At 37.8% G+C, this 27,487-nt stretch overlaps 1 protein-coding gene across 2 annotated transcripts in view; it reads right to left on the reverse strand.

Moving 5' to 3' along the window:
• Positions 1–27,487, reverse strand: part of LOC146653983 (leucine-rich repeat and fibronectin type III domain-containing protein 1-like protein) — a 208,982-nt gene that overhangs the window by 104,386 nt on the left and 77,109 nt on the right. For both annotated transcript variants that reach the window (XM_085429513.1, XM_085429512.1), the window contains exon 2: positions 18,953–19,056. The gene's annotated coding sequence lies outside the window, so the exon portion shown is untranslated. The remainder of the gene's footprint in view (positions 1–18,952; positions 19,057–27,487) is intronic.

The raw sequence follows: 27,487 nt of genomic DNA on the forward strand, positions 1-27,487 counted from the left end.
ATTTTCTTCATTACATTCAACACATCCTTCATGCTGTTTTGTAAGAATCACCTCCTTTTCTCAGTTTCACCCTTAGGTCATGCTCCTCTCTCTTTAGTTCATCCCTGTGCCCAGACCTGAAGGCTTTTAACTTTCAATTAAGCATTTCTTTCAGGTCAAAAGTGATCCATTGCTTATTGTTCACAAAGTAGTTGTGGCTGGTAAAATGGTGTATTCACAAAATTTGATATATTCCTTCATCCTCTGTCCTTCAGTCAAACTGTGAACGTCTTCTCGATGTGGTGCACTTTAGCCTGTGTCCACAAAGCAGTCCTGCAGTGTCCCCATAGCCCCATTTGCCAAAGTGTTTTACTGTTTAACAAGAAGAACACACTTTGGTGCTTTGGTCAGATCTGTCAGGGGATGGGAGTGAAGTGGCACTGGATGCTTTAGTAGCATTTGCCTACAGCAGCAATAACATTTAACAAGCAATAATATTTTGTGCCCTATGATCAACTGGCCATCTGTACAGGGTTTACCTTGCTTCTTCAATGACAACTGGAATGGATTTTAACACCCCTGTGTGACCTTGAATGGATGGATAATACAGACAAGAGCACTTTATTGACATAGGTGTTCATAATGTATGTGTTAATTATAGATAGTGTACATGTTATCAAGACCCATCAGTGTTACATGTGCCAGATATTCATAAATGCCTCTTTGGCTAACAAAAGGTCTAAAAAGTATCTAAAAAGCATAAATGTCATAGGGCCATAAAGTTAAATAAAAGTGCCACATAAATATCCTTAACTGATTTAAATCTTTTTCCTTAAACAACCTGTTATACTGGATGTCAAATCAACAAAATCTGGTAAATTTCTTCATATCACCAGAAATGTCAGCGCTTAAAAACAACACCTAATTGCACCCAGCATCATTCTGAGATAATTACACTACAGCTTTTTTTTTACAAGCAATTGTAAAAACTACCAGAAAAACACTGTGAATTTGTATGTTTTTGCAAAGTAAGACACAAACACACTGAGTTTCTTTGTTTTGCTTGACAGTATGATCTCTCCTTAGCAATAGGGAATCAATCAGCTGCTCCCAGACAGGGTATTTTTCAGTGTGTTTAGGCCAGATATTGTAGCAGAAAAAAAACAGGGATTTCTACTCTGTGCAAAAAAAAAGCAAGACATTCAAACACACTAGCAGAATTGCTTTGGAGTGTTTAGACTTCACTTATACTGGAGAGATCTGAAGGAAGCGGTAATTAGCAATGCACACTGGGGAAAAAATCCCCAATTTCTGAGAAGAAAACCCCCTAAAAAACAAAAATCTTCACAGGTCATATTGACGCTCGCTGTGATGACAGCCCCTCGTGGTCCCTTGTGTCCTCCGATTAAGCCTGTGCTCTTCAGTCGGAAAGAACAAGACATGATCAAAGTACTCCAAACCCAGTGAACATAATGCATTTACAGCAAAATGGAAAACAAAAGAAAAACAATATTTACAGCATTCACATTGTAAATATCAAGGATGTGACATCACAAAGCAGAATTTACTAAAGGTCACACAAGCAGAAATGGATTAGTTGTGAGATTTGAGAACTAAGAGAGCAGTGTTATTACAGTCCCATCTGAAGCAATTTGCAACGCATATTACTACAGACACACATAATGGAAAAAGAAAGAGGGAGAGCAAAAATCAGCAGGCGAGAAACATCAGAAAGCACCACAGGTATAAATAAACATAACAGAAATGAAAATGAATAAAAAGCTAGTTGTCAGATAAAAAGAATGATACTGTGAATGAGCAGGGAATGAAGTGATGATGCAAAAATGCTCAAGATAAAGGTTTAGTTCTGTCTAATTTAGATTTTTAAATCTAAATATAAAATGAGTAACAGTAGGTGGACATTAGGTAAGGCTGCACTTTTTGCAGCGATCTTGTATAGAAAACTATTCGGCGTGTATATAAAACAGGTCCACGGCTCCGAACCATAGTAAAGGGACCTCTGGCTAATACGTCAGTTTCTGTGTCAGGGTCGTTGCCGAAAACTAGCTTTACTTTGTTGTCTGGGTCAACTTTGCTTGCGAGACACAGAGAGAGGCGTTGAAAGACTGCTCCAACGGAACTTATTGTTTCGGACGAAAACACAAACACAGTGTACAGTCAGGTCTTAATACCTTACTTACAACTGGGCTCCTCAGACACTCCACTCTTCTTGGTTGCAGTGGTTATTATTATATTTACATGCTTCCATCTCCTGTTTCTGCTCGGTGACAGCTCGTACATTTCCTTTTTCTCCCTCCCTTGTGCTCACAGACACAAAACTGGTATGGCAGTCCATTCTCGCTGCAGCACGGACTACACTGCCCATGAGGCTACATTCTTTAGGGCTATGCCTGTAACACTCTGACTATTGCCTTTATAATACATAATTTTTTGACTAATTTTTTAAAATATTTCTTCACGTCATTATGCGGCCTGCAAGTGAGGTGACATGGGCCACGAGATTGAGACACAGGCATTAGAGCCTCTCAACGCTTGTTTTGTTTGAGTTTCCACCGGAATTACCAAAAATAGAGAGGGGGACAGCCTAACATATGAAACAGGAAAAGACCGCCGTGTAATCCATTTATTTCAACAAAGTAACTGTATTCTAAATACCACCCATTTAAACGGTAACTATAACGGAATACAGTTACTCATATTTTGTATTTTAAATACGTAACAGCAGTACATGTATTCCGTTACTCCCAAACACTGCTTAAAGCTAACGTTTTAAAAACATTTTATCACCATCTTCTGTCAGAACATGATGTCATGTGGTTGGTTGGTTGCGGCTGATAGACTTACGTTAGTTTATGTTAGCTAGCTAGTGACAGAATCAATAACTCAGAGAGAAATAAGGGCACTAAACCTTAAAATCAGGTCAGATTTGGGCTGCCCCTGGTTGAGTTTTATGTTAAGAAACTGAGGATATACTAGGGCTGCTCGATTATGGCAAAAATGATAATCACGATTATTTTCACTGAAATTGAGATCTTGATTATTTGACGATATTTATTTAACAATGACTTTAAAAAATAATATAAAATAGTGTGCAACACCACTGAAGTTTTTTTTTACCTCTCTTTTCAACCAACAGCAGTCACTCTCCTCTCCAAATAACTTCTGCTTAGCTTTCCGAGCTTCCCTCGGGTCCTCTTAATCAGTGGTCTCCAACCTTTTTTGCGCCACAGACTGGTTTATGCCCGACAATATTTTCAAGGACCGGCCTTTAAGGTGTCGCGGATAAATGAGGGAGGGGCTAATAATCGGCTCAGTCAATTTTAATGATCGTTGAAAGCCCAGATCGTAATCTTGATTAAAATTCGATTAATTGAGCAGCCCTAGGATATACCGTCCACTTTCACTGTCTGTCTCGTTAGCAGTAATTGACTGTTGCTGTTTGGCTAGCTGCACTCGAAGAGCCTGTTTGAGCCAGGTGGTTCACTGGAGTGTACCAAGTAGTGCAATCAGCTGATGCTATCAGGACAGGTAATAAAATAATCTTTCTCTTCCCAAGAACATCGAGACAGTTTACAACATAACAGCCTACTATATGTACATGACATCACAAATATAACAAAGTTTCTTACAGGAGCAGTCGGGAATCTATGGAAGAGGATTAAGGCCACTGGGGGGCAAAAAGTAGGGATGTCTTTTTTTTTAACTTATTTCTTAAATCCAGCTTCACAGACAGTTTTAGATCTAGGTCAATTTTTGAGAGCAGGGCTCAGTGGTGTAAATTAGCCTTTACATGTGTTGCATTTCATGTCCCCTTTAAGTCATCTACAGATTTAAAATCTCCATTTAAGCATTAAAAAACATTTCCAAAAACAGCTTACTCTTCAAAATACTCATAGTCACCTGGTGACTTGACTCACATGCCCCATAACACCCCAGTGAGAGTAAAATAATGACTTTTAAAAAATATATCTGAATTTATAACTGAATTTTCTGAAATGTGCACCGATTCAGGCCCCAAGTTTGCTTTCACTGGCTTAACAAAGTAAGGTCTGATTGTAACTTCTGGGTAAGCAAATGTCATCTCACTCTTCTCTTAAATGCCCATTGAAAGATATCTTTATAATGGCAGCCCCTGTCCTAGCCTCTAGCTAAGTCCTGGTGATATGATGTCATATCCTTATGAATTTCAAAAGAATCTCATTTAATATGAGGGCCTCAGGTGATGAATTTTACTCCAACTGGCAACGTTTGATCTCGCAATCAGTAAGGCTCATTCCTGCCGAAGTAACACATAAAAAATGATATACTGTATGAATATATCTTGCAGACTTTGTATATGCAAGACAGGAAAACAACGCCATTAAAATTTGTATGGTGCAATATAGTCCGCTGAATCACCAAGTTTTTTAGAGGCGAATTAACAAAAATTCACTGCTGGAATACCACGTGAATGAAAATGCTTTGAAAATCGCCAAACAATAACTCCTTATTATTCAAAACAGGTGAGTGGTTTTTGAAATCTTTATTCTTCACTGTACTCTATAGGTCATGCTTTTGCCACAAACATAGATGGAACCCATGTGTGACCTTTCGTATATCGCCACTACATCAACACCACCATCACCACATCTGTTCCTTTGGACAATCCTCAATTTTGTATTAACCAGAATAAAAAATCCACTGCAAGGCAAGGCAAGGCAAATTTATTTGTATAGCACAATTCAACAACAAGGTGATTCAAAGTGCTTTACAGAGACATTAGAAACAAAAACAAATAAAAAGCATGATTTAAAATTGATTAAAACAAACAAACAAACTAACTAAACACAATTTTAAATTCCCTGAATTTAAAATACTCTCTAGATCCAGTCTAGACCCAGCTGGGGAGCTACCCAGAGCTCTAAACCCACTTAACAAACAAACAAACAAACAAAACAGTATATAAAATCAAAACAGATAAAATCAGAACAGTAGATAAAATCAGTAGTTAATGTAAGTTTTGAAATTTAAGCTTAACAAACAAACAAAACAGTATATAAAATCAAAACAGATAAAATCAGAAATAGATAAGATCAGTAGTTAGTGTAAGTTTTGAAATTTAAGCTTAAAAGTGTGGATTTGGTGCTTTATTCAAATGCAGCTGAGAATAGGTGAGTCTTCAACCTGGATTTAAATAAACAGTGTTTCAGCTGATCTGAGGCTTTCTGGGAGTTTGTTCCAGATATAAGGAGCATAAAAGCTGAATGCAGCTTCTCCGTGTCTGGTTCTGACTCTGGGAACTGATAAAAGACCGGATCCAGATGACCTGAGGGATCTGGAAGGTTCATACTGGGTCAGGAGGTCACTGATGTATTTTGGTCCTAAACCATTCAGAGCTTTATAGGCCAGCATCAGAATTTTAAAGTCTATCCTCTGACGGACAGGCAGCCAGTGTAAAGACCTCAGAGCTGGACTGATGTGGTCCACTTTTTTGGTCTTAGTGAGGACTCGAGCAGCAGAGTTCTGAATGAGCTGTAGTTGTCTGACTGATTTTTTAGGTAGACCTGTAAAGATGCTGTTACAGTAATCAAGCCTACTAAAAATGAATGCATGGACTAGTTTTTCCAGGTCCTGTTGAGACATCAGATCTTTTATCCTTGAAATATTCTTGAGGTGATAGTAAGCTGATTTTGTTATTGTCTTAATGTGTTTTTCTAAGTTTAGGTCTGCATCCATCACTACACCCAAATTTCTCGCCTGGTTTGTGGTTTTTAGATGTATAGATTGAAGTTCTCTGGTGACCTGTAATCGTTTTTCTTTGGCGCCAAAGACTATTACTTCAGTTTTGTTTTTGTTTAGCTGGAGAAAATTGTGGCACAACTAGTCATTAATTTCCTCAATGCATTTACCAAGAGCCTGTACAGGGCCTCGGTCTCCTGGTGACATTGTGATATATATTTGTGTGTCATCTGCATAGCTGTGGTAGTTTATTTTGTTGTTCTTTATAATCTGTGCCAGTGGGAGCATGTAAATGTTAAACAGAGGGGGTCCCAAGATGGAACCTTGGGGAACTCCACATGTGATACTTGTCTGCTCAGATTTGAAGTTACCTATTGATACAAAGTATTTCCTGTTTTCTAAGTATGTTTTGAACCAGTTTAGTACAGTTCCTGAAAGACCTGCCCAGTTCTCCAGTCGTTTGAGTAATATGTTGTGGTCAACTGTATCAAATGCTGCACTGAGATCCAGTAAAACTAGGACTGACATTTTTCCACTGTCTGTGTTCAGACATATGTCATTAAACACTTTTGTCAGAGCGGTTTCAGTGCTGTGGTTCTGTCTAAAACCTGACTGGAAGGCATCGTAGCAGTTATTCTGTTTTAAGAAGTAATTGAGCTGTTGAGAAACTGCTTTTTCAATGATCTTACTTAAAAATGGGAGATTTGAGATCGGCCTGTAGTTTTTCATTTGTGTCTTGTCAAGATTGTCCTTTTTCAGTATAGGTTTGATTACAGCAGTTTTTAGTGGTTCTGGAAACACACCTGACATTAAGGAAAAGTTGACGATCTGTAACAGGTCTGACTCTAAAGTCTTTGAGACCTTTTTGAAAAAACTTGTTGGCAGGACATCTAAACAGCAAGAGGAGGAGTTCAGTTGACCTAAGATGTCCTCCAGGTCTTTGCTGTTAATCGGGTGAAACTGTTTGATGGTGTTTAAACAGTTTTTCGGTGGACACAGTACATATCCTGGATCTGCTGTTGATGTACCAACTGCTTGTCTAATCTTTTGGATTTTGTCTGTGAAGAATTTGGCAAAGTCATTGCAGGCCATGGTTGAATGAAGTTCAGCTGCCACTGGCACAGGAGGGTTTGTTAGCCTGTCAACTGTAGAAAATAAGACCCGAGCATTATGGCTGTTTTTAGTGATGATGTCAGAGAAGTAGGACCTTCTTGCACTCCTCAGTTGTAAATTATAATTGTGAAGTTTCTCTTTATAGATGTCATAATGAACCTGGAGGTTTGTTTTTCTCCATCTGCGCTCAGCTTTCCTACACTCTCTTTTTTCATTTTTCACCAGTGTGGAGTTTCTCCATGGAGACTTTTTCCTTCCAGAGATAACCTTCACCTTAATGGGAGCAATAGTGTCCATTACATTTAACATTTTTGCATTAAAGCTATTGACGAGCTCATTGACTGAACCTTTGGACAGGTCAGGTGTTAATGGGAAGACCTGGTTAAAGATCTCACTACTGTCTTCAGTTATACACCGTTTTGTGATCACTGCTGTTGATATATTTGTGTGGGCTGAGATTTTACTTTCAAAGAAAACACAGTAATGATCAGATAAGCCCACATCAGACACAGTAATGTTTGAAATGCTCAGGCTCTTGGAGATCAGTAGGTCGAGAGTGTGTCCTCTATTATGTGTGGCCTCTGTTACATGCTGAGTCAGCCCAAAGTTGCCCAGAGTGTTACTCAGGTCTTTAGTCCCTTTGTCCTGAGGGTTGTCCACATGGATGTTAAAATCCCCAACAATAATTACACAGTCGAAATCAACACAGATCACAGACAGCAGTTCACTGAGGTCATTAAAAAAGTCTGTGCAGTATTTGGGAGGCCTGTAAACATTAAGAAACACAACTTTGGATGGGGCCTTCAGCTGTAAAGCCACATATTCAAAAGACTGAAAACTTCCAGGAGATAGCTGCTTACATTGAAATGATTCATTAAATAAGACAGCAACCCCTCCTCCTCTCCTGCTCACCCTGGCCTCACTGATAAAACTGTAGTTAGGAGGGGTCGTCTCGATGAGAACAGCTCCACTGTTATTTTGGTCCAACCAAGTTTCAGTTAAAAACATAAAATCAAGGCTGTGCTCAGTGATTAAATCATTAATTAAAAATGTTTTCCCAGCTAAAGATCTAATGTTTAATAAAGCCAACTTAAGTGTTTTAGAGGCATTACTTGTCCCCTCGTGTTTGGGAGCAGTCTGTGGCACACAAGGTATGTTTACTATATTTAAAGATCTTTTAGAGTGCAGCTCTCTGTGTTTTGACCAGGCCACATGTCTCCTTCTGTCACCTAAAAGTACAGAAATTTTAAAACCTTCTAGTAAACAGGGTCCCAGCTTCTTCTGGGAAAAGTCACCACTGCCATAATCCTCGCAGCCCGGACCCTCCACACATCACACATCAGACTGCGGAGACAAAGCATGAAGGTGGTAAGGAGGAACTAAGGGGGGCGAGGCTGGGCAATGTGACTTCGATTGCTCTGTTGAGGGTGGGGCTCGGTGGCGAACCTTTGGCTGCTTTGGTGGGGGGTTTATGGGGGACAAAGAGGGATTGGGCCGGGGGGTAGATCTGAGCCCAGCATTGACCCGCTCCATCATCTCTTCAGTGAATTTCAGGTGTGGGGAGGAGGGAGAAAGGGAGGGGGAGGAGGGTGATGGGGGTGATGGCCTGTCAGGGGTTTGGGGGACTGGGGAAGTTCCTGGTCCTGGTCGTTGGTGTTGTTGAGAGAGTTGGAGGCAAATAGGGACCCCTCTTCTTGCCTCTTCTTGCCTCAGATGTCTCTCCTTTCTGAGGCTCTTCCCGGGTGGGGGCAGATGGAGCTCCTCCTCAAGGTTTCTGCTGGGCTTTGTCTGTTCTTGGAGTACTGTTTGTTCCTCTTTATGAGATAACTCCTCGTTTATCTCAGCCTTGGCTCCAGGCACAGATGGATGACGTATGGAATAAAACAAGTTGGAGGTGAACAGTTTCACCCCTGACTTGTTAAAATTAAATCCATTTGCTTTAAACAGATGCCTGCGTTCCCAAAAAATATTAAAGTTGTTGATAAAATGCACTGAGTGGTCAGCACATGCTGATATAAACCATTTATTCAGTGTAAACAGCCTGCTGAATCTCTCGTCTCCTCCTCTGACCGGCGGTACAGGCCCACTGATGAATACAGCTGCATTCAGAGAGTTTACAGTGTTTAATAATCCAGTAAAGTCCCGTTTCAGAACCTCCGATTGTTGTTTGGACACATCGTTTGACCCTGTATGCAGGGCAATGTTTGTCACAGTTGGATATTCATCTGCAATTTGAGGAATTCTCTCCTTCAGGATGTTGACCATATCGTTAGGAAAGCAGAGGACTTTAGTGTTCTTACCGCACATGCTTTGTACATCCTTTACAGCAGAGTCACCCACAATCAGCGTTTCAGGCCTAGCCTTTAGCTTTCCCCGTGGATCAGTCAATATCTGCAAAGTATCAATTTATGCCAATAATAGTGGGTTTGTGCCTGTGTGCACATATGTCTGCCGAAGCTTGTATGCTCACTTATACTGTGTTTCAGGCCCTGCACTTATCCTGTGTCCACCATGCTTTCCTAGAGTACGCTGCACCATGCAATGGAGATGGATTACCCTGTCAGTATTCTTGCAGAATCACTGGAGAGCATCTTGTGTGTGTAATGTACTGTGTGTGTGCTAAAGCATGAACATGCGCATGTGTGCCTCTGCACATGTGCTTACTGACTGCTTATAGTGCAGCTGAATGTCTGTTTGAATAATTAACACATGTAATTTTGCTTAAGGATCTATTTAAGGGCGTATAAGCATGCACTCTTTACTATAGTGTTTACTATAGACAGTAGAAAAATACTTCCATTACAGCTCATAAGTGCATAAGTGTTCATGTACATAAGTGCATGCCTTTGTGGCGTCCTGTGTAACCACAGAAATGTATGTGCATGTATATGTGTGTATGTGTATGAGCGTGCATGTGTGTGTGCTCAGATGCCCTTTGGTGTGTGTTTCATGTTTTTGTCTTGAAGCATGCTCAATCACCCAGGTGGGGAAATCTCAAAAAGCTCATTCTGTTCATCTGGACCTAGTATCTAAAAACGCTACGTCCAGATGAACAGAATCAACTTTCTGCGAACTTTGCTCTATTGAGAAAACTGGGTTACTAACAAACTCATCTGTACTCACCATTAACACGTCATTGTGCAATGCTTTCCTGTGCTTAATCTCTGTATAATACTACAATGATTGATGGCAAAAGTGCACACTTTACACCTTCACGTCAGCAATATGTCAGCTGTCACTGCAACAAAACTGCACCTCATATACACCTATTTGTCTTTTCTCATGTCACCTCCTCAGTAATAAAAACCCATTATGCTTTCTTCCCACTGAATCAAGCGAAAGAACAAAGTAAAGTAAAAAGGTAAAACTAAAAGCCGAAAGCTAAAATCAAGGCACAGAAAGGCATGAAAGAAAGTGAATGAAGGATAGGTGAAAACTGTGGCAAGAGCAATGGAAAGAGATAAAGCTATAGCAAAAACAAAGTGCTCCTCCAGAATGGGTTATGTGTCAAAACCAGCGTTGAAGGCAAAGCTTTCATTGGCTGCAAATAACTTGGTGGGGGCCTGTAGCTAAGCAACAGCCAATGACACATAGATGGTAACAGTGAGGAGGTGGGAAGAACGTGTGTGTGTATGTGTGTGTTATGCTTGTGGGGGTGTAGTGAGAGTGTGTGTATGGGGGCTGTGAGAAAGTACAAGATTGGTCTGGAGATCTCGCAAGTAATGAATCTGGAGTGTTGCCGTCAGAAAGGGTGAACGTGGGGGAGAGAGAGTCATAGAATGAGAGTAAAAGACAGAAAAAAAGAGAGCTTGTACTTGTGTGGCATTCAAAGTACACGAGCAGTGCAGTGGTACACTGTTTATTTGTGTATGAGATACTATTTGCATTATTTATTTTTCAAAACAACTAAAGATCAATCAGAGAATCAATCCCAACCTTTTTAACAAAATAATATTTTATCGCTTCTTATCAGTTTGAGGTACCCCCTAAAGTATATCCAGATTCCCTCTAGAGTCCCTCTTCGCACAACCAAGCTTGCTTTCTTTTTCATCTGATACAAAATCACATGTCATTTAACAGTTAGTAAAACCTTGATGAAAAGATATATAGTGGAGGAAAAATGCTTGTTTTGAATCACAAAGTGCATATAAGAGTTTGGCAGTTTCCAGAGTATTGAAACAAAAAAAAATGCAGTTAATCAGTTAAACTATTAGAGCCCCAGCTGGGTTTAAATGTGTTATTTAAATGGGTTCTTTGATTAAAGACTGAAATTAAAATTCTGCTGCCTTTTATGAAGACAGTCGATCTATCTATCTATCTATCTATCTATCTATCTATCTATCTATCTATCTATCTATACAGACAGACAGACAGACAGGTTGAGGGACGAGGGCGCAACCTCTGTATAGCAAGGATCCGCCCTACCAAAGGGAGAAACTGAATTCCTGATGGCCCTGTTGTGCTGCTCTGTAGCTGACCCAGACCTTCCCATGGAGGAGAACAAGAGATGAATGAGACACTTCCTCCGTGGGCATCACTATTATTGTAGCCCATGAACTGTTCTGTTCACTCTCTGAAATGAGTTGGAAAATGTGTTCTAGTTCTTCTCCTTGCCAGGGCAGCAGCTGCCTCAGCTAGAATGTCACATGTGTTATTTCCTTGAAAAAAGGAATTAAAAAAACTATTTCCAATTAAATTTGTTTTAATTTTATTAAAAGTTCTGTGACAAATTAATGTCTTGAATAATAATTTGGGAAAATTAGCTTATTCTACACTGAGTCCAGGAGCTAACGATCTACTGTAGTAGTTAATTTTGTAATTGCTAAGTCCTCAGATTACTATTTCAAAATGCAAGGTTTTAATTTGAATGAAACGACAAAAAAATTTATTTCACTGTTTTTCTTTTAAACTTATTTTTCAGCCTTTTTTTTTTTTACACTCAGCCGTTACTCCACACTCTGCCAGAGTCTGCCACAAGAGTCATTTTAATACTTTTCTATCCAGAAGTTTTATTAACCACCTAGGAGCTGGCGTCGACATATGTGGACATCACATTTTGTCTAGACCAAAACAATAGGTTTTGCTCTACGAGGGCCTGATGTCCACTTACGAGGACATTATACTGCCACTGCTTTAAAACAAATGTCCACATATGTGGATCTCATTTTTCTCAGAATTCTTTGTTTTTATATTCATCAGGTCCCAATCAGCCCAAATAGCAAAGAGAAATTAAAGATGCATGCCGTGAAAGAGTTAGAGTATTAGGAGGTAAAATTTCTACGCTTAAATTTTTACGTTTCTACAGTATTCTATAGATATGTACTTTTTCCTTTGTAGACCATTTTAGTGACACTTGAATAAACTCAACTTGGAGCTGATGTGAATAGGTCACATGCATTGTTCAACCAGGAAGTGCAACCACATTTTCAAGTTTCATATAGTCTTGGCACAGCTTGGATTCATATTGCAGTCTGCAGACTTCAATCATAATATTTTATTGAACTTATAGTTACTGAGTGAATGAGTCTTTAATGATTAATTTCTGGTCTTTGAAGGACACATGAGTCTCCCAGGGAGCACAGAGAGATCATTGTGCATTTATTTGAGTCCTACTGTACTGTCATCCTGAACATCCTAGGCCTTCTAGTAACAGTACAGTTTTGAGGGCTGTGTCCAGTAGAGTACTTTCTTTTCAAAGTGATAATCATGAAAGCATTCACATTTTCCATTAGTAAGTGATCATTACATGTGCAGACATTATATTTCTGATGCTAATGATCAAATGAGTTCAGTAAGAGGGTCTTAACTTCAGTTTAATAAGCTTTAAGAAATATGTAGTAATTTACAGAACTGAAGGAATTTCAGTTGGCTGAGATGAACTGTCTCTTCAAAGGTAAGACACCTGTCCTCTGACAGGTAATTCAAATCTGTCAAAGTACCGGATATGTTGAAAGCAAATGCCCCCCTGGGAACAGTGACTATGATGATACATATATACATACATACACAATGCCTGCTGCACTGTGCAAGTTAAATGTACCACATGACTCCAAGCTTCAAATACAGCCATACAGCACATTAAAAATGATCTTTCTGAAAACCATCACAGGTTGCTGTGTTATGTTGTGGCAAGACTGAGGCATTTCTGATCACCTCCTTTTTCTGTGTCACTAAAGCTCAAGGTTATATCAAGTGTAGGGAATGTAGTTTCATTGAAAAGCTCCATTGTCAGGTGTTATTTCTCAATTAGATACTTTAGATGCATTTCTTTTATCTAACTGTTTGTCTGTGAAATGTAAAGAAACTTCATAATCAAACAAGTTAGATAGGAAGTTAGTTAGGCAGGGTTTTTTTCTGCCTAAACTAAATGCATCCATCCCTCCATCTATCCAACATAACTACATATGTTCTTTTTTTTATTATAGTCTCAAGAGGAATGGGATTGACTTCTTTCTAACCCATTAGGCCTCGGTCACACAAGCCTAGAGAGTGGTCTGAGGCCCTCTGGTGATTGCCAGGAGGTGGTGAGGGATTGGGGAAGTTTCTGGCAGACCCTGGTATAAAGATGTTGCTTTTTGAAATGGGTTGGTTGGAGTTAAATGCACAACTTCTAATTTAAAGGTGGTTTTCTCACTTTTTTCAACTGTCACTATAGTTTGGACAGTATTAAGTAAATGTTGAGTGTTTGCAGACAACTGAGCATCTTTCATGTAAACTGATTTCGCCCAACATCAGCCAGCAACGTCTGGCAACCACTCTTGAGCTGGTCTGGGTGTACACGTTTTAGGTCTGTGTGACTAATGCAACATGACTGAATGTGAGTGGTTAAAGTCATCACCTATATAGGAGATGATAAACAACGTCGTCCTGGCCAACCTCTATTTTCACACACACACACACACACACACACACACACACACACACACACACACACACACACACACACACACACACACACACACACACACACACAGAGATAGATTTCACAAATCTGAGCTGGGGAAAGTAACAGACACTTGCTAATGGCATTTTGGTTACATGAGTCCTGTTTCTATTTCTTTCTCTTAACATTTCACTTTTTAATCTCTTTTTCTCATCATGTGATAGTCATCCTCTGTTTGTTTGTTTGTTTTTCTGTTCTGTTTTTTTTCTCTCTTTTTTTCTTTGCATGGTTCTTGGACTCTCCTTTGTAACATTTGGTTCTCTCATGTTAGTACAATATGTAATGAGATGATTGTGGCTGCCCGGACAGTGCATTAGTGCTTGTTGTGCTGTAATACTACCATGGCATCTGGTTTATTGTAATACTAACCATACACACACACACACACACACACACACACACACACACACACACACACACACACACACTATAGTTTCTCAGTTTTATACCTACTTAACACCAATAGCATTTTGTTACTCTATTCTTCAATTACTTACTTAATAATTCTCAACTTTAACTTGTAATTTAATTGCATTAAAAATTTCTAATTCACATTTAACTTATTATACTTTTACTTACCATTATGCTAAGAAACAGTGTCCACTGTGTAAACTCAAACACTAGACAATGTGGCTGCATATGTCATTAACTTTTTATTCTTACTTTGGATTTTCTGGTGGAGTGGAGCTTGTAATAATGAGACGCAGTAGCTTTGACAAACTAAAAATGTGAAATTGTATCATTTCAAACTTTCTCTCTCATCTACTTCTGAGTAGGATCATTTCTACCCTTACTCCCTAATTCCATCCCCAAAAGCTAATCATGCAATAGCAAAAGACAGAAACAACATTAACATGACTTCTGCCATCAAGGGAATACAAAGATGTATAAGCAATTTGGCATTAGAACAGGGATAGCCATATTAAAAGGAGCAAAACTGGGGACCTATGAAAAGTGAAATAACCAAAATTTAGAGTTACTGGATTTTGTACTAATCACCAGCATCATTAAACCAAAAATAATGGTCACAGAAGCCACGCCTCCATAGTGTTTCATTTATAACCAGAACAAATATATAAATATGTGCACTATCAACCACAAGAATTCATTCACAATCAGGAGCCCAAGCTAAAAATATAAATGGATTACCATATATTATTACTATAATGAATAGTATACTGGATTGGATACCACAATGCTGAAAGGAAGATCCCAGATTACAACATGGACACACTGGGAGTTCATTGTCTGCAAAGGACATTATTAAACTACATTATCTTTTGTTTCTTTAGAAAATGCTCATTGCTAAATTAATTATCAACTTGGAAAGAGCTAACTGCAAGATTTAAGCATCAAGATTTAGCTAAAGTCATGAAACTGTGACGAAGACAATCATCTACCTATTTCCCTATGGATGAAAATGCAGGTTTCTGATATCATGGCCTTTGAGTAAAAAAGGACTGATATACGGTTTTATCCATCATCTACCATATATCTGTTTTCTTTCACTCTTTTTTTCATTCCGTGATTCCTCTCATGCTTTCTTCCATCTGCTCCTACCTGTCCTTGTTCTTATCCTCATTTCCTCATCCTCTTTCGTCTGCTTTTTCAAGGTATTATACAAGTTTGGTGGCGAAAGATGTGTCTCAATTTGCAGATAGCAGTACCAAGCAGTTCTAATTTAAGGATTATGGTGATTGGAGAGTAATATTATTACAGGAGAAAAGTAAAAGGTAAAAGTAAAGCACAAATGAGAAGACTGAAAGAGTAGAAGACAGAAAGAGTAAAAGAAAAGAGGACATCAGGCACATTGAGAAAGGAAGCTGATCAGCATGCAATCACTGATGAGAGAGGTAAAGGTAAACGCAAAATATCAGGAAATGGTTCGTAGAAAGAAAGGGGAGAGACATGCTTGCCACTTGGTAGTCATTACAGAGAAGCTTTCTCCATTCAGGAGCTCGGTGTGCAGCTGTCGCTTCAGGGAACTGATCACATACACCCTGAGTCACAGAGACAAACACACACATATATACAAACACACACACATGATTTCTATTACACACATGCACACATGCCTTGGGCTGTGCTTTGAACTGATCCTTGCCACTAGAGAGAGGCACTCAGAGAGCTGGCTGATAATAATATTATCCTATGGCCTTCATATGGTAATATGGTTTTATTGCTATGAAGAAATATGAATATTATGGCTTTCACAGGCAGCTTAGGGAATTACATGGCTGTCATGGTTCTCAGCTTCAATAGAATGTTTAGATTCTCTATTTATCTAAGGTCTCTGGGTGGGAAATCTATTAAGTTTTGCTCTGATATCTGCTGGCATGTTGTATATACCTACAAGTATGGATAAAGACAAAGTGCAAGACATGCCTCTCCACCAAGTAAAGGTCACAGTTTAGCACACAGACTAACACACTTCTAGACAAAAAAACCCAAATGAGGCTGTGTCATGATACAGCTGAATAAACTCAGATACAGGATCATTTATCCCAACATATTTGCTGATAAAGAGCAAATAAACCTGGTTTGTGCAATAAAATAATTATACTTTTAAACTATGTGTAAATTTGCCTCTTTTTTTCCTCAAGTTTCATTTTGGTGGTCTAATTATCCGAATAAGGGCTTGCATTTATAAAATTGCATTAATTCAGGTATAGCCTCTTGCCTTACATCATATTTTAAATGTATGGGGTGTTCCATAGTATCTGTTTAATTACTTTTGCATTAGGAAACAATTCATGTAGGAGAATTTGGAGAATATAAAGTGAATGTACTTTTTCATGGCAATTTTGAGAGTAAAGAACATGCTCTTATTTAAAGTGTCACACACATACAGCAGGGACTTGAGCCTATTACACATCTTGTATATGTCACCAGTCTGTCGTACAGTAGGGCTACCACCAAGTCATCCTTTACTATTTATTTATTTTATGTTATTTATGTTTTTATAATTACACCTGTTTAACTTCTGGTAAGCGTGTCCCTTCTCAATCAATGAGTTTTTCCTAGCTAGCTTGCTAAAGGAGTAATCAGTAATAGAAACTTTATCTGTTAACATGAGTGCTTGTTTACTTGTCAATACTAGCTCTGTTTTCCACAATGTCCACCTCAAAACTGATCCCAGAGCAGTAAAAGCAGTGCCAGGTGCAGCTTGTATTGCATGCTAGTCTCCCATTGGTGTCTAATTAAAGAACACATGTTTATCCACAATGCACGCACAAAGTAGAAGCTAATGGCTTCTGAGCCTTATAAGCTCAAACTTTTTTCAACAGGCTATGGACGTGCCCATCAAACTGACAGATACTACTGATTTCAGTGGAATCGTAGTCAAGCAGAGTCAAGCCTGCTTCTGAAGACAAAAGTCAATTATGGCCAGTAATTTAAAGGATGGGTGCAAACAGCACATTATGGTGTTTGAGATGTAAGAAGAAAGATCACTGAGAAAAGCGAAACCTGTTTTGTAATAGGTAAAAATAGCCAAAAGTATGGATATCACATGGTTTAAGGACACATTCATTAGAGTGTGTCATAAAAGTAATTAGGCAGATAAGAAGTAAGTTGTCTGACTCTATGTCTCGTACAACCAGCAAGTCAAAAGAAAGAACTGAATCTGCATACTTTGTCCCTATAGGCTTTGATGTTAAACAATGACTCAATAAAAATTAATCATCATAGGACTACTGCATTCACACAAAATTGCTGACTCTTTTATATGGTATAAACATTTCTTATTCAGTGTATAAAATCTAAATTAGCTGACCGTGCAAAACTAAAAAAATAATGTAGAGCAATTTGTTATACAAAAAGGTAAATGGCCTTGCAAGAGCGTTATCTTCCTAACGAAAATAAACGAAACATTAAAAAAATGTACAAGAAATATGCAGATGTGATGTGTTTTAAGTGTTCCTATATTTTTTTTAAATGCTGTCTATTTGAACAATATATAGAATGGATAATCATAGGTCTATAATTACTTGTTTATAGCTTTTCCTGTATAGCTTGTCATGTTCGTCTTGATAACTTCTGGTTTGTCCCTAGTGATCCAAAGGACAAAACCATTCCATAAAATCCACAGTAATTGTGCTTTGGTAACAATCCCAGACAGTTTAAAAAATTCTCCTGGCTTGGTTTCTGACAAAAAAAAACAAGACATCCTCAAATAAAGGAAAACATAACAGTAACTATACCAATATTATGTTAAAAAAAAAACCCAAACCCAGACATACATAGATCTCTCTCAGGGACTTCAAAAGTATCCTTTTAAAAGACAACTCTCTGTCCTTTGTGAATTTCAACTGACAAACAGGAATCTGATGGATGCAACTGAATGACTACTGACCTGTGCTCAGAGTATGTTTTTAATCATTGCTACTAAAAACAAAAACTAATAAATAAACACTGAGGTTATGCTTCTGTTAAGCACAAACACCCTAGTAAAAGACAGTATATAATGTAAAAATATAATGGAATTTTAGATAAAGGCAGACATGTGGCAGCTAATCATCTGCAAATGTTTTACAATGAAAACTTATTTATCTCTCATCCATCCATCTATAGTCCTTCTATCCTGTATCAGGGCCAGCAAGGGCAGTCTCCCTGCTTGGCGTAGCTGTCTGACTGCCTAAAGCAGTGTGCCTAATATGCCTGCAATACAGGCAGAGAAAAATGGAGTAAAAAAAACACTGCTCTTATCACACACACACACACACACACACACACACACACACACACACACACACACACACACACACACAAATTACTTTACTTGTTTTCCCATTCACTATGCATAAGAAAACCAAGGCTTGCAGCATGTCTCACTTACTGCTGAACTTGAAAGTATGAGGAAAAGAAACCATAAAACAGCTGAAGTTTATTTAGCAAACCTAACAAAAATGGATGTATATGTGTGTGTGTGAGCGTGTTCTAATGATATCAATTAGAGCTTAATGTAATATCCTATACTTACCCAATTTCCCAGAGGATCATTAAAGTTTTATTAAAGTTAATTGGCAATAACTGTTTATGTATGTTTCAGGTGTAATTAAAGCAAAACAACAGTGTCACAGCTCCCAAATGAGCCGCTTTTGCAACCTCAGTTAGCACACTTTAAAACTCTACAGTACAACAAATACCAGTTAAAGCTGTAGCTAAAGCCATGCCTACCTCTATCTGGTGTTCTGTGTTTTAAGACTCAACATGAAGATAAACTGAGGTGGCAGGTAGATGGACAGAAAAGCAAGACAGAACAGCAAGCTGGATCCACAGACCTGTTGAAAAGAATAAAAAAAAAAAGACAATATTAGAGTTCAAATGTTTATAGCGATATCCCCAAAGTTGACATTGGTGACAATTTAAAGCCTTTATGAAACATCTAGTTCATAGAATTGTAGCTGAGTAAGTTACTGAGAAGTATGAATGAATAATTGCTAATTATAATCTGCAATTACTACGTGATTACACTTTAGGATGCCAGTGGGGCAAATCGACAAACACAATGGCGATTGGCCATCAGTTGTTGGTTTCACTGGGGTAATTGTTGGCATCAGTTTTGTTGTTCTATTTTGGCTAATTTAGTAGCCGCATACACTGACACTGAACTGTGTCTGAGGTAAAGGGCTATTCAGGAGCCAGTAAGGGGATGTGCTGCACGCAAACCTTTGTGAACATCAGCAATCACAACACATCCCCAAATCCAGAGTAAAACTTAGCATGGAAATGTTTGCATGAATATGTTTTCCACATATTATAGTAATCCATCAAATAGTTTTTCACAAGCTTTATATGTGAGATATTAAACACTGATACAACATCAAAAACATATTTGAAATTTGCAATGTATGCATGAGTGAATCAACTGCGCCTTTTTTTTATCTCAGTGTTTGGAGTCTCTGCTGCTGTCTTTAAAGAGATCATCGCTTCTCTGTCTCCTACTTTTGTGTCTTCTCTGCTTCACACCATGTGTCTAACTGAGAAGCGGGTGCTATTCTCCATTTAATTTACCTGTATTTAGAATGTTATACACTATATATGATTTTTTTTTTAAAAGCTCATAGTGATGTCACAATAGCTCAGTAATGTCTATTAGAAATAAGCAGGACAAAAAAGAAATCCAGTACAAGGATGGGATAGATGTCAGCAGTGTGTCTGTTTGTTCTGTAGTCCAGTGATTCTGAATGTTGTATAAAGCACCTTTAAGAAATGTCATATCAATACTACAAATGTCATTCTCAAGTAGCAGTGCAGGAAACAGCTGTGGATGATCCAAGTCAGTAGGGTTAAACCTTAATGGATCATGAATGGGAATCTATTAAATACTTGCATGTATTTAATTGATACTACTGTATAGACTAACACACTCTATGAACTGGAGAGCTAAAAAGTAGAAAACTAGTTTCCTTTTCAGGAAGCTCTACTATATTTTACTTGGATATCAGTATTTTCTTCATGCTATAGAGGGAGGCAGTTCAAATATTTTCTAAAGCTTCCTGTGACAGTAGTTAAAGACAATCCATTTGCCATTATAGAAAATATTGATTACCTTTTGCATGTGTCAGTTTTTAGTACAAATGAGAAAAACCATGGTGGGAAGCTTAACTGTCTAAACCTACCACCATCTAATGCGGGTATGTGAAATATAAAACCTCCCACAGCTTTACTTTGACTACTCTGTAAACCTATTATATACTTTAACAAGCATCTTCAGTCACACTGTGTCTCAGCCATTATAAGTTAAATATACAGTAAATTCTTTCATGTCATAAGAGGGAGGACTTCTTTCATTGCTACCCTATATTTTTTTCCACTTATCTCAAAGTTAATCTATACCAAAAGCTTTCTAAAACACAACATCAAGTTACCAATTACATCCATGACGAACACAAGCCTAGAAGTCAGGGCGTGATGTGAATGTTCAATGCTTTAACTAAAAATACTTTTGGCATAATAAAATGTGGGCAGCGATGCAGAAATTATGTCACTTTTTAACAATTCGTCCAACATTGATCAAAGTGTTATCAAATTGAAAATGACAGTGGATACTTCTGTGTTTTGGTAGTGTACACAAACACACAGACGCACACATCAAACAGGACGGAGACACTTTGGCAGTCAGTTCCCAAGCCAGCTGAGCTAACAAGCTGCAGGTTATTAGAAAATCATTACTCACATCACAGGCCCAAAGGCGTCTCATCACTAAGACATGGAACAGCAATGTGACACAACGGTGGGACAACTGATCATTTTGTAGACACTCAACCTGACTTTCTTCAGATGGAAGAATGCAGACCAAAAAGCTAAAATACCATACTAAGCTTTTTCTTGATTTGAAACATCATGTCAAAGAGCAACGACAGCATCGAAGTTTTTTCTGTATGCACAACATGACTAACACGTCAGTGTTGCAGTTTACCTGACAGCACACAAGCACACACAACAAAGGCTGTTTGACAGTTAAAGTATTAATTATGTAATTTCATGAACACCCCCCCACACACACACATTCTTGTTTACCTCACTTAGTGAGGACATCTAATTGACATAATTCTTTCCCTGGCTGCTTACCCAAAACCTAATCATAACCTAATTGTAACCCTGATATTAAAACCACATTCTGAGCCTCAAAAATGCCTTCAAATTCGTGAGGACCTTGTGTGTCCTCACAAGTGACTGTTGGTCCCCACAAGTATAGTAGAATACCAATTTCTGGTCCTCACAAAGCCGTCTAAACAGGAATACACACACAAACACCTTTTGGATTGCCTCCTTTTATTTATGTGGCCTTTTAAGCTAAACATGTTTTGTTTTTCTTTGCTTTCTTTAAAAAAAAACTGTATTCTACTATCAAAACAATCAAAACAATAATACACAAGGGGATACTTTGCATTATGATAGCCCTTACATCTGGTGCTACTTGCTTAAATGAGGTAGAGAAAACTATAGCAAGCTTTAGCTGAGCAGCTTTTCAAAAACAGTGTAGTTCATTTGAAAGTAGACAATTTTAATAGGCAAAAAAGGAAAAAAAAAATCCTACCAGAAAATGCGTTAACTCTGGTGAGTCTTAGGGGAGGTAAAAATAATCCTCAATCTTAAAGTAATAATTTCCCAGCGTGTATTTATAATTAGTAATGTGGAATTACTTAATTCATCTTATCAATTTAATTATAAATAGAGCCCATTGAATTACAGAATTCTGCTATTCAGTTGTTTAATTTGCTCCTTTTTTTATGAGGTGTAGCTCTTACTTCCTTGCACGCAGTACTGTGCAAACTCACAGCAGTCTCTTGACATCAACAACTAATGAAGGGCTCGGGAATTCTGGAATCCAGATTTCCCAGAATCTTGTCAAATAATCACTCATCCCTTAATTTTCCCATAATGTAGTGGTTGCTTTTCAAATAAACAGGAACGTGTTGGCTGGATCTATTGTGTTTCATTTCATGCCGTCATTTAGATTCTCTGACCTTTCAAAGGGCAGTGTTTATTTTGCTCATCATAACTCAACAGCATGTGCAATTGTGCTCATGTACAAATGCCTAGCGTAAACAAAGAATGATGAAACAAATACATAGAAAATGGAGGAGAACAGAAAACAATAAATGAAGGTCACAACACTAACTGAATGAATAAATTCAACCTGATCCTATAGCACTGTATAATATGTTCCTTCCCGAGTTGTCTTAGATTTAGGGTAATTACTGTTATTAATTACTATAATTCTGAGTATAATATTATAAGGTTAAAAAAATATCCAACTTTGAAATAGATAGTACAGGAAATAAATGATGATGCCTACCAACAACAAGATCTATTATTTGAAATGTAAAAGACCCACATGAGTCACGTGTTTCACTATAAATCAGTGTTAACATGGATACATTGCATTTTAAATTACATTCTAAAAAGCTTGACACATTTTCCACATCGGATTTGGAAATATACTCCTCCCTTTGTTTATTAGAAATTGTTTATTATCCGTATACACCTTTACATGTAAAACAAGGCAGTTTTTAAGATAAACCTATTTCAGACTTACCATTAATAATTTTTCGGTCTCATGCTTTGCACCTGCCTTATTGTTTTATCTGAATCACTGCTCGGCTGTTTTGTAGGATCTTGAGAGCCATTGATATTCTGCTTAGTTTTCCTCTATATTTAGCATCTGCACTCTGCACTAGATACATTAGATGGTGGTAAAATGACCTGTCAGTGAGTTGGAGTGCATATATATGCGTGCGGTTTTGGGTGTGTAGGATCATGACTGAGACAGGGAAGAAGCAAAGTGTGTGTATAAAGTAGAACGTATAAAAATGAGCATCTTTGAGGTGTTCATGTGTTTGTGCCTGGATATGTGATGGCTACTACACAGGTAGTTTGGAACAGCTCTCCATCAAAAGGGTCAGATCTTAATACTCTTATTCTAATAGGAAATGGAAGCCATTTTAACAGAGACACGCATAGCTCTAACTACCTACATCCGGTTTCCATACCTCTGATGACCCAACTCATCTGAGCAGCCCTGTTAATTAAGTTTAGCCACCAGCCACACCCATTAACAGCAGCTCTCCTTGATTGATCCTTGCACTTGGTAAAATGCCAATTTTGCATAAAATTATGTTATTGGCCAGGATAATAGACCTCGGGGATCTGTTAATTCTATGGCCTAGAGCAACCTATTAGAATCATTAAAACAATAATACTCACGTACAAGCTTCAAGCTTTACTGTTTACTGTTGAAGACTAAAAGAAGGGAATACCTGTATTAAATACAGTTTGGATATTTTAGTAAGTGATTTTGGCAGGTGCAAAGTAAACTGGTCAATTATATAATATAATGAATCACAGAGTCCAATTGCATAAAATCACTTGTTTATTTTTAACCAACCTCTAAATTTGAGCCAGTTGATACTACCAGTATACGTCTTTAAAGTTCACAAAAAGATATAACAACTTATGCTCAAGTTTCAATATTTACTCTGTATATTTTATTTACTCAAAAAGAGAATGTTGGCTTCCTCAAAGTTCAGAGTCTAACACGGCAAACTGAGCAGAGTGGAAACAGTAGGAATAGTTAGCTAAAATCTCAGATTACAGGTAATGGTTAACCCTCCCGCATTCCATGCAAATCATTATAACTCCTTCATCAGATGTAATGAGACAGGAAACGACTAATGACAGAAGTCTTCCAATACAGTTTTTCCATATATATATATATATATATATATATATATATATATATATATATATATATATATATATACAGATATATATATACAGATATATATGTATACAGATATATATGTATATATTTTTTTCACACACACAAACACAAACACACATATGCAGTTTTACATTTTATTGAACTCTGTGTTACTTTAACCATAAAAAGGATAGGTGTTATATTTCTTTTGCCACTTTTTCTGTGAAGGTGAGCTGGTGGGTATCAAACCTTTTGACAGATCCTATCAACTAATAATATAGCTTTTGAATATAACTTGTATATTGAATTTCAATATTTTTTTATGACTCACAGATGAATTGGGTGAATTAGCTGGGATGGTGTTAGTATTAGTAGTTGAAACTGGTCTGACTGGTATGCATCCAAAGTAGCTTAATTATGGACCTGCACAGAATGCATTAATAAATTAATCTGTCTTTTTGAAAGGTTTCCAAGACCAAAAAATTCAAACATATTCAGTATTCAGTACAGGGGAGGTGAGCATTACTCAACTTAAAATAGGACCCTAACAGACCTTGAAACTATAATAAAATACATTTCGTTCTTTCTATCAATGGAGTGTCCTGCTTTCATCTCATTTTCTTTACTCTACGCTTTTAACATTTCTCATGAAACACATCCATCTCTTCTTAACCCCTCATTGTGTAAATGCACTCTTCTTTCTCTCATCCATTTCAGCCTGTTTTTAAACCACCACTTCCACTCCCCCACTGCTTTCCTGCCTTCTTCAGATGTGGTATAATTATCTGGTCATCATTATCAGAATCATTCTGTTTCCTCATTATAAACCCATCTGCTCTGCTTTCCAGTCCAACCAACACAACATAAACACGCTGCCATACAGATACTGATTCACAGGCATACTCTTATCTGTTTTTCTGTCTCTCTCCCACTCTCACTCTCTGTCCCATTACAGTCTCATCTGCTAAGCCACTTTAGTGACTGCACATCAGAGTAACTGGTCCGAGGTAATTATGTTGAGATAGAGGTAAAGATGTTGGACTAATTTACTGAGATCCATTGAGGAATGAAAAACTGTTGAGTAACCTCTCTCTCTGGTCATGATGAAACTGAGCCAAAAACACTTCCTCTTCTTCCTCCAATCCCAATCATTTGTCTATAATGCGCTTACAGGCATTTAAGTTATAAGTTTTATTTAAACATATTTTGAAATTAATGGAACAATATGTGTTATTTTAAATCTTTAAATAATAAATTACAACTGGGATAAGTAAACCCTGGGATCAGCTATCAGTCCCCCAAAACACAACTGCTTTGCCTTGGCTGGTGGGATAAAGTATTATCAAGACTAGCTATCACAGTACAGAGGAAAGAAAGTGCCTGGGTCTTTGGGTTCAATTTTATATTGTTAGGGGGAATACATAGTACTAATCTACTTGTCAAGGTGGGTAGGGCTGTAAATAAGAAAATGTATTATTGACCGCAGTTCTAATGGAGGATAATGATAAAATAGCAAGAAAGGAAGGATAAAGGTATAAAATTGCAGACAGTTCTTCTACTGAATGACAAACACCAAACAGAATGCAGAAGAGATGAAGAGAAGCTGCTACCATGTCTCCCTTGGTTTACTAATCATGAACTGCATTTAATCAACAAAATTACAAACGCTCTTTTTATCTTGAGAAATCACTGTCAATATTCAAAATGCCCTCATTACACCTACTTTAGTGTTTATCAAGTCTAAATTTGATTGAAAATAATAATCTGAAGCGTGAGATCATTTAAGTTTTGATAAGGTAAGCTTAAAGTAAGCATGTACAGACAGCATTACTTGAGTTTAAGCGCCAAATTCTAAAATCTAATTTATTTATCCTGCAATGCAGTCCTTAACACACCATGCAACTTCTGTTGCAAAATCAGGTAAGGTTGTGGTAAGCTAAAACAACAAAATGCATGTCATACACTGGGGACGAATGACAGTCATGAAATAGACTGGTGGAGCAGAAAAATATGGTGTAACTCATGGTGAAACTCATCTAAGACACTGGAAATTAATGCCGGTAAAATTGTAATATGTAAAACTAAATATGTCAATACTTTGTTTTTATTTTGTTGATCATGGCTCATTGCTCATGAAAAATCTAAATCCAGTACCTCAAATTATTGATAAGATAAACCAAAAAATTAAAGGGAAAAATATTTACAGAAATGTAAATTTCTGACAAATGTCCAACTTCACTTTAACTAAACATACGTTGAGGATTCTTCACTTTATTGTACCCATGTAGAATGACATGGAGGTGAGGTATAGGTGCTGTTTGTGGCTCTCTGTGAACGATGCTGAAACACGAGTAGTGAATTTCAGATAGACAACTCTTAGATATACAAAAAAGTGTTTGTATGAATGAGACATGTTTTATAAAGTGCTTTGAATGTAGCAAGTAGAAACCTATGTTGTAGGGCCTTCAGCTTGTCTGTATTCTTGGTGTTGGTAATAGCTTTGGCACTGTGGTGAGGTGCTAAATACTACTGAAAAAAAAAGAAATCTCCATAAATCTCATCAGCACATGGAAACATGAAGCTCTGGTAGGTCGTTGTGTTGACTCTGGATTTATTGGAACATGCTTCCCTCAATCCCAGCCATTCATGGCAGATGGCTGTCCCTCCTGAGCTTGATTGTGCTGGAGGTTTCTTCCTATTAACCCTTTAAAGCCGGTGGAAGCGGGCACGCTCCGTTTTGCAACTATTTTTAAATCCCGGTAGCACTGCAACCACGTAAGCTAGCACAATAATTTTTTTTGCATATGAAACCAGAGGAGTTGTACTTACATCTTATGCCATCAGCTTGCCCTAGGTCACAGTTTCCTTCCACTGCATAAAAAGCATTTGCAGCAACAAAAACATAATATTCCAGAAACAGGCTTTGCCGATCCGATCAGCTGTTTGTAACACTTCCTACGTCCATCAGCGCGAACTATCGCATGCCCGCCATGACCTGCCCGGAACCGGAAGTGACGTCATTTTGCGGAAATGTATTTGTTTTTACCATCAGGACCTTATGATCCTATACTGGTGTTTTTAAAAGTTATGTTTGACTTTATGACATTCTGTGTCGTTTCTGGGATGCTTAGGACTCATATGATTGTTGGGGATTTTTCTGTGTTATTGCAGGGACTTGACCTTACAATACAAAGTGCCCTGAGGGGATGGTTGTTGAGATTTCTCACTACACAAATAAAATTGAATTAAATTGAACTAAATTACTTCTTTCCTGAATAGGCTGCGTAATCTCTATTGCCTGTGTACCTTTTCTACCACACTTTTCTCTTCCAGTAAACTTAGTAAATTATTACACATTGATACAACACTCTGTGAAATGGCAATCCTTTCACTGACCATCTGTTGCTGCTCCTTTTGGAGAGTGTTGGGGATTGTCATCTGAAAAAAAAAATAAAATCAGCAACCATCCCCAATGCCAGTCCATTGTGGTTATAAGTACTAAA

Source organism: Rhamphochromis longiceps, linkage group LG14 (assembly GCF_057381845.1).
Source record: "Rhamphochromis longiceps isolate RC_006_pf linkage group LG14, R_longiceps_female_GT1.1, whole genome shotgun sequence".
Taxonomy (NCBI): domain Eukaryota; kingdom Metazoa; phylum Chordata; class Actinopteri; order Cichliformes; family Cichlidae; genus Rhamphochromis; species Rhamphochromis longiceps.